At 38.5% G+C, this 8921-nt stretch overlaps 1 pseudogene; it reads left to right on the top strand.

Annotated features, from left to right (window-relative positions):
- LOC102874860 overlaps positions 1-321 on the top strand; it is a 19663-nt pseudogene extending 19342 nt beyond the window's left edge.
- Positions 322-8921: the final 8600 nt, after the last annotated feature.

Genomic DNA, 8921 nt, shown 5'->3' with positions numbered 1-8921 from the left:
CCCTTCCAATATACAACCAATACTGACCCCTCTTTGTTTGTGTGTGTTTTTTTTTTTTTTTTTTTTTACTGCATAGTAAGAAGATTAGTAGATTATATAGATGATATGAGTAATGCTTGTAAGGAACTTAGTATATTTCTTACAACAGGCATATAGTTTTCTCGGCTTTTGGACTCCCTATTGTTTTTGCCAGAGCACAGTTGACTAAGTGGGGAGCTTGTGCACTTGTTCTTACAGGAAACACGGTCATTTTTTGTGACTATACTAGGCTTTTTCTTGGTCTTTGGAGGCAATGACGACTTCAGCTGGCAGAAGTGGTGAAAAGGAATTGCTGAACTATTGTAAAATGAACTTCGTGTCACTTATTGACTATCCATACAAACAGGAGTTTGGGCAGTAATGCTGAATGGTATAGCAAGCCTTTTTGTTTGTATTGTAAGTGTACTATTTTCAAAGAGACTTGCTGAAGGATTAAAAAGTTTGGGTTGTTTTTTTTCTTTTGGAAAAGTTTGACTGGTTTCACACTTACTATAGTATGTTTTTGTGGTGTCCTGCTGAATTTAAGTACGTACATGTTTTTCTTGTTCAATTTCTGTTTTTAACCAATAGGCAATGTTAAATGTTCTTGAAATGTAGTAACAATTTATTTGCATTGGTTGGGAATTTGAATTCTGTCAGCTGTATTGCTGGGTTACATTTTCTCTTAAAATTATTTAACCTCCATTATCAAAAAATACAAAAATAAGTTTTTGATCAGTCAGGATGACATCACTCCCAATTTTATGCAAATGTGGAGACTCTTGGCAAACCTTATAGAATATATACTATGTGCAAATGTAATTGCATTTATACCTCAGAGAGGCCAAGTATTAATGTCCATGCCCTCGATAAGAGTTGATGATTTTACTAATAGCAGGTGTTTTTGTGAATTGAGAATTATTTTATGGAATTGCTGCAAAGGAGTGCTTTTCTTTTCAGTTGGTAGAATTGTTAAATTTTAAGAGTGTGAAAATCAGTTTTTGGGTTTAAAAAAAATTTTTATTTATTTATGTGTGTGTGTGTACCATAAAATCAGATCTGACTGGTACTGGAGGAGACTGCCCTTCCTTCTCCAGTAGAGCATCTGGTGGATTTGAACCATGTACCTCTGGGATTGCAGCACAGCTTCTTGTCACTAGGCCACCAAAGCTCTCTGGAAAATCAGTTTTTGAGATCTACAGTTTCATGCTTCTTGTAGTTGAAAGTTGCAGGAGTGAGTTACATTGTGGGAAGAAACCATTGAAATCCAATTTTTTTAAAATCCTGTTTCTAATTATAAGTGGAATTTTTTTCTTTCCTATCAGCCTCTCATGTTTTACATGGAACTACTGGTGAGGAGAAGTTTTTGTTTGTATCACATATACAAGAAAACCTTCCCCTGATTACACCTTTTAATTTATTTTACACATTGTATATATTAAGTATAGTAACTTTTCAAATACAGTGTAATAACACTTAAAATGAAAAGTGTTTAACTTACCTGGAAAATAATTGCTATGCCATACATTCAGAGTGCCCCTTCCCCACAAGGCCTTGGCTTGGTTAACAAGAAACTTGTTAGTCTTGCAGATTATTCATGCATTAACAATTTAAAGTTTAGACCATGGTAATTGTAGTTTTTCTTGTCTAAGGTTATATCATAGAATATTTAAGAATATTTAAGATGAATTTCTTACTTGTCTCACTGTTTTGATTTTGATTTCCTCATGATAGATCAGTTTCCCTTATAAAAAGCATTTATTGTGTGTGTGGCTTAATGTGAAGTAGCCAAATCCAGCTGTATAGCAGCTTCAGAGACAAACCTGACCAAAAATTTCCCAGTACCTAGGCATGATCAAATTGTAGTGATCATTTGCATCTCACATTTACCTGTACTATTTTCAGGAGCTGGTTATGATGATGTTCAATTTAGTCTGACAGTATTCTGTTAAAAAGATTTCTTTGTATGTTTATTCATTATCCTTACATAATAATTGTTTGGCTTTTAGACACAACTGAATAATCATGATAGCTATCTTCTGTTGTTTTACAAAAGTGTATTTCTCAAGAAAATGGGAACAAATTTTAGTTTTGTTGAGAATTTTACTAATAATGCCTAAAGCCACAGATTATATTGCCTAACCCGGGTAGTTACTTTTAGCTGTTAAATGGGAGACAGGATGAGATTTATGAGTGTGGCTGTACCATGTACACATGATGCTGGAAATGGCTTGCTGTATTAATGTTCTAGACTCTAGCAATACTACATAAACAGGAAAATTCAGGTACCCATGAGTGTAACAGCTGATGATGCAATTGGGAATTCTGTGCCTGTGATTGACTTAATTGTTTTGCAGGAAGTACGTTCTCTGTTTCTTTCCAGTTTTCTATTCTATGATGTCATGCAGTGCACTGCTACTATTTATTCACTCGGCCATAGGACTCTTTTTCTAACAGCCGCATATTCTTTCAGTATACTGATCGTATTGACAGCATTGTGTTTTCCCTTGCACACTAGTTTGACATAGTGCTGTTTCTGATTTTTAGGCTGGTTACTTGAGGTATGACTTTTCCATAGAATATGCACTGATACAGCATTGCCATTATAGTATGGAAAGAAAAACTTTTGATGATGAAACAATAAAGACTTTAAATACCAAAACAAACAAACAAACCCCAAATCAAAAAAGCAGTAAGAATCTTTGTTTTCTTGACATTGAGATGCAATCCATATTGAAGACTATATTCTTTGATCTTCTGCAACAAGTGCTTCACATCCTCCTTGCTTCCAGCAATCAAGGTTGTGTCATCGTTATAATGAAGGTTATTACTGAGTCTCGCTCAGATCCTGATGTCACATTCCTCTTTATAGAGTCTAGCTTCTTGTAGCATACAGATTGAATAAATATGGAAAGAGAATACAATCCTGATATACTACCTTCCTAATTTTAAACCATTTCTTTCTTTCTTTCTTTTTTTTAAATTTTAAACCATTTTTTTAAACTTTTTTTTAAAAAAATTTTATTATTTGAGTGTACCGTCAAATCAGATCTGACCGGCACAGAAGGGGACCATCCCCCCCTCCCTAGCAGAGCATCCTGTGGACCCGAACCGTGCGCCTCCGGGACTGCAGCGCAGCCTCCCGCCACCAGGCCATCAGAGCTCCCCTAAACCATTTCTTAAGCTCAAGGAACTGAAGAACAAATTCAGACCTCGAGTTGCTATAATCAAGGATACTTTAGGCAAAGTATTAAACAATCCAGGAGGTATCAAAAGAAGATGGAAAGAATATATTTGGCAGACACAGAAGAATTTAATGAAACAACATATGAGCAAGAGCCTATGGTGATGAAGGAAGAAGTTCAAGCTCCTTGGAAGGAAATAGCAAAAAATAAGGCCCTAGGAATAGATGGTATATCAGTTGACCTATTTCAGCTAACAGATGCTGCCCTGGATGTGCTCACCAAGTTGTGTCAAGAAATCTGGAGAACAACCACTTGGCCAACTGACTGGAAGAAGTCTGTATTTGTTCCCATTCTAAATAAAGGTGACCTAACAGAGTGTGGAAACTATAGAGCAATATTGTTGATTTCACATGCAAACAAGATTCTACTGAAGATTATCCAAAAACGACTGGAAAAGCACATCAGCAGAGAACTGCCAGAAGTCCAGGCTGGTTTTAGAAGGGGTTGTGGTACTAGGGATATTGTAGCTAATATTAGATGGATCTTGGCTGAAAGCAGGGAGTACCAGAGAAATGTCTGTCTGTGCTTCATTGATTATGCAAAGGCATTTGACTGTGTGGATCATAACAAACTGTGGCTGACTCTGAGAAGAATGGGAATACCAGAACACTTGATCGTGCTAATGCAAAACTTATACTTGAACCAAGAGGCAGTCATCAGAACAGAGCAAGGAAACACAGCATAGTTCAAAATTGGGAGGGGCGTACACCACGGATGTGTCCTGTCTCCATACCATTTCAACCTGTATGCAGAACAGATTATCCGGGAGGCTGGGCTCTATGAGGCGAAATGTGGCATCAGGACTGGTGGAAGATCTAGCAACAATCTGCATTATGCAGATGACACAACCCTGCTTGCTGAAACTGAGGAGGACCTGAAGCGCTTGCTGCAGAGGGTCAAGGACTGCAGCCTCCAATATGGATTGAGGCTCAGTGTCAAGAAGACAAAGATTTTCACCACTGGACCAATTGGAAGCATCAGGATGGATGGTAAAGAGATTGAGATTGTTCACAGCTTTAGTCTGCTTGGCTCCACAATCAACACTCTTGGCACCAGCAGCCAGGAAATTAAAAGACATATTGCGATGGAAAAGTCTGCTGTTAGGGACCCCTCTAAAGTACTGAAGAGCAACGGTGTGTCTCTGGAGACTAAGGTATGTCTGGTACAGGCCATGGTCTTTGCAATCACTTGTTATGCATCAGAGAGCTGGACAATGACCAGGGAGGATAGAAGGAGAATTGATGCTTTTGAGCTTTAGTGTTGGAGAAGTGTGTTGAGGGTACTATGGCCTGCTAAGAAAACAAACAGATTCATCCTTGAGAGGGTTAAACCTGGCTGCTTCTTGGAGGCAAGGATTCTGAGGCTTCATCTGACATACTTTGGTCATATTGTAAGGAGAGACCAGTCCTTGGAGAAGGACATCATGCTTGGGAGGGTGGAGGGATAGCGCAGGAGGGGAAGGCCCTCTGGGAGGTGGATTGATTCGGTGACTGGGGCAATCAGAATGAGTGTGTCAGAGACAATGAGATTGGCACAGGATAGTACAGAGTTTAGAGCTGTTGTACATAGGGTCACTATGAGTCACAAGTGACTCGATGGCACATAACAACAACAACAACAACAATAACAACAACAATGTTCCCTTACTCTGTTCACACAACAGCCTCTTGGTCTATGTATATGTTTAGCATGAGAACAATTAAGTGCTCAACAACAACAACATGGTAGAGTAGAATTTCCCTATTGGGTTCCCAAGACTGTAAATCTTTATAGGAACAGATGTCCTTGTCTTTCTCTCCAGGAACAGCTGCTGAAACTGACTTTTTGCTTAGCAGTCAGGGCCTTGGGACTTCTTGATACTGACAATATAAACAGTTCCCTCTTTTATCTTTTATTTTAGGACTTTCCAAGATTTCATTCAAGAGATTTCCCCCCGTTTGGAGCTGCTTCTTTGGAGTCTACTGGGGAAGAATAAGTATAATTCAAGAGAGTAGGTGTGTAAGGGCAGATATTTATTTGAATTAATGTGAAGTGAGCAACCATTTTTACTTACAAGAGTTTGAGCCAGAAGCCAGGGTAATGGTGGCTTACTAGTTAGTATCTAGCAATGGAGTTTGAAATTCTTTTCTCAGGGGATGTACTCAGCTCATTTTAGAAGGTTTCCATGCATTCATTTTACCATCTTCAAAGGCACACAGTATTTTTCACTTATGCTAGTGAGGACTGTATTTGTTGATATTTTCTGAGAGATACCATGAGAACAGATTGTTCAAAGTGTTACTGGTAAAGGACAAGCTGGAAGTCCTTACAAGCCACTCCTGTGATCTGAATGTTCTCTGAGTTGCAATTGTGGAAGGACCGGTTTCTGAAAGAAAAGCTTAGTTTCTGTAAGGCAATCTTTAGGAAATCTTACTCACGGGTAATACTCATATTCTAGGGTACATGGATTAGCTATTTTTTGTTGTTGTTAGTATTTTAAATATTTTTTTTTACTTTTGACTTTGATAAACTCTTGAAGCTAGTTAACGTACTATTCTCCTAAGATTCGCTCTCAGCATACATTTATTAATATTAACCCAGTTAAGTTAAGCCTCCAGGAACTTAGCTGTACTTTAGAACTAAGAGTGAATGATCTGTTTATTGACTTTAGTGACTCCTTTTGAGGACATGTGTTAAGATCCACAAGGCTGAGTAACTCCTTTTTCTCTGAGAGCCTTTCTTTACTGAGGATTCTGGAAGTAAAAGGTCTGAAGACGAGAGACTCCAATTTAAGCCTGACCTTGTCAGGGTTCCTGGTCACCTAGGATTCAAGCTCAGCTTGAAGGTTTTCAAGTTATTTTTTGCTGAGAAGATAAAGTAGGTTTTAATTGGAGGACAAAGGAGAGCTCTCAGGTTTCCACAATTTTGCAGCCCCAGAACCCTGAAGAGCTTAGTGATGGTGGCTGCAACATCTTGTGATGAAAATCAGTCAGCCTCAGCCACCTGTGGATGTCATAGAGGTAGGAGCGCACCAGAAGGTGCCTGTGAGATAGGCACTGTCCTCAGGGCAAGTTACCTTCCTGGTGACTGCAGGTTCAGGTAGTGGAAACCAGTTTAACATCCTGTTGGAAATAACCCCTTTCCTCTTCCTGCAATCTTAGTCAGGGGAAGGGTGCTTGGTAGTTTAGAAGTTTAGCTATTAAAACTGGTGATTTTCATCGCTTTTTCCTCAATGATTCAGTCTCTCTCTGTTATAGTATGACAGAAAAATAGTTTTCTCTCTAGGGATATTTTTCAATACTAATATCCTAAGGAAACTCTGGTGGCCTGGTGGACAGGGAGTTATACTGTCAGTCTCAAGGTGAACAGTTAAAATCCACCAGCAGGTCCAAGGGAGAAAGACGGAAAATTTTCTTCTGTGTGATTTATTGTCTCTGAAAGCTCACTGGAAGGGCGGCTCTGGTTTTGTTATGACTCAACAGCAATGAGTTTATAGAATTCCCTAAAGGGAGCCCTGGTGTTGTGAAACATATTGGACTGCTAATTCAAAACTCAGCAGTTTGAATCTGACCTCATCCATACTCATTTGATTTTAACACAGGATGTTGACATCAAGAGCTACATCAAGAGAAAACATTATGCCAAAGGCCAATTTAGGTGTCCTCCTGATGAGATGAAATGTCCTTGTTGGTAGATTTGGATAGTTTTCTGCCTCTTTGGTGTTGAGGATGAAATTTTACCCTTTGTGTCTGTGGAGTACAGTTTTCTGAGGCTCTGACAGGAAGGAAAATAGATTTTCTTCTCATTATATAAAGGAGCCCTCACAAATGCTGAGTTAGAGTTCTTGGGGTCTGTATGCATTGTTCTTGAGGCATATCTCACAGACTGACAGGACAGTCTGTTCCTGGGGCGCCAGCTGTTTGCCAAGTCCTAGATGTCTGTTAAACATAAACACCAGCCTCTTTCTTCTAAGCTCCTCTCTGAAGTGTGGGAAACCTGTGGTGAAAAGGAGATAGTGTCTTCCTGAACTGAGGAGGGACTGTTGTTTCTGTGTACTGTCTAGCTGGAGCTGACACTCCAGCGAGTTTTCAGGGGCAGTAAATTTTATGGGCGAAGATTGCCTATCATTCTCCCATGAAACAACTGGTAGATTTGAACTGAGTATCTTTGGGTTGGCAGCACAACTCCTTACCACTAGTCCACCAGGGCTTGAGGAAGTACTAGAATTGGCCATTCTTTAATGGTTGAAAGTCTAGGCCTTGACTTTTTCTGTAATCTTTGAATTCAGTTCAGTTTAATAAGTATTTTTTTAGCTCTAATCTTGTGCCAAGTGCTATATACTAAGCTATAAATAAATTTAGGGACATGTAAGACACTGTGATTAATAATAATAACAACAATAGCAACTAGCATTTATCAGCTGCTCAGCATTTACCAGACTCTCAATTAAAAGCTTTATACATCTGACATCCAAGCAGATATATGCACACCCATGTTTATTGCAGCTTTGTTCACAATAGCAAGGAGTTGGAAACAACCTAAGTGCCCATCAACAAATGAAAGGATAGAGAAGCTGTGGTATATTCACACAATGGAATACTATGCTGCATTGAAAAGCAAGAAACTCATGCAATATCAAAGTCTCTGTAAACTTTTACTCAAATTAATAATAAATTAGAAAAAAAGCTTTATACATATATTGTTTCATTTAATCTTCATAATAGTTCTTCATGATAGTAACAACATTGCCAATTTCATACACTACCCTAGATCATGTCACTTAAAAAGACTTAGGTCTATCTGATTCACAATTCCATTTAAAAAAACATTATTTTAATTTTATTATTTTTTTTGTGTGTGTACAGTCAAATCAGATCTGACTGATACAGGAGGAAATTGCCCCTCCTTCTCCAGCAGAGCATTTGGTGGATTTGAACTGCGTACTTCTGGAATTGCAGTGCAGCTTCTTGCTTCTTGGCCACCAGAGCTCTGTCAATTCCATTTTTTGTTCTGTCTCTGTTGTTCTTTATTTTTTTTAAATTAAATTTTATTAGTTTTAATGAACATTTACAGAGATTTTGGGTTTTCATTCATTCATTGTTGCACTGTTTTCTCCACCCTCATCCCCAGTTTGTTCTTCTAAAAAATATGGAACGCTTCACGAATTTGCATGTCATCCTTGCACAGGGGCCATGCTAATCTTCTCTGTATCGTTCCAATTTTAGTATATGTGCTGCCGAAGCGAGCACTGTCTCTGTTGTTCTTTAGCAGGTAACCTGAGTTCCCAGAAACTTCCTGAAAATGTTTTATGATTTTGAGTTAACCTTTAGGTTACTAATTTGTTCCAGATCTAAAAAGCAATATCTCTGAAATGTGATTAGGGGTTTGTGTGTATGAGAGACAGAGACAAAGAGACAGTGAGAGAGGGAGCCAGAAAGAAAGGGTCAGAGACAGAGATTGAGAGACAGACAGACACAAGAGAAGTAGAACTACCCACACATTAATGGACATACTGATCCACCAATTTACTCATTAAGTTTCTTGTTCCCTTTCTCTAAATTTTATTTTACTAGTGTGAGTCTAGGGAACTCTGATGGCTTAATGAGTTACGAGCTGTTATGTCAACCCAAAGACAGGCAGTTCAAATCCACCAGCTGCTTCATGAGAGAAAGATGAGCA

The sequence above is a fragment of the Elephantulus edwardii genome, unplaced genomic scaffold, assembly GCF_000299155.1.
Source record: "Elephantulus edwardii isolate Elephantulus edwardi_28Jun2011 unplaced genomic scaffold, EleEdw1.0 scaffold00084, whole genome shotgun sequence".
NCBI lineage: Eukaryota > Metazoa > Chordata > Mammalia > Macroscelidea > Macroscelididae > Elephantulus > Elephantulus edwardii.
Note: the sequence above shows the minus strand (reverse complement) of the source record. Positions and strands in the feature narration are given on the sequence as shown.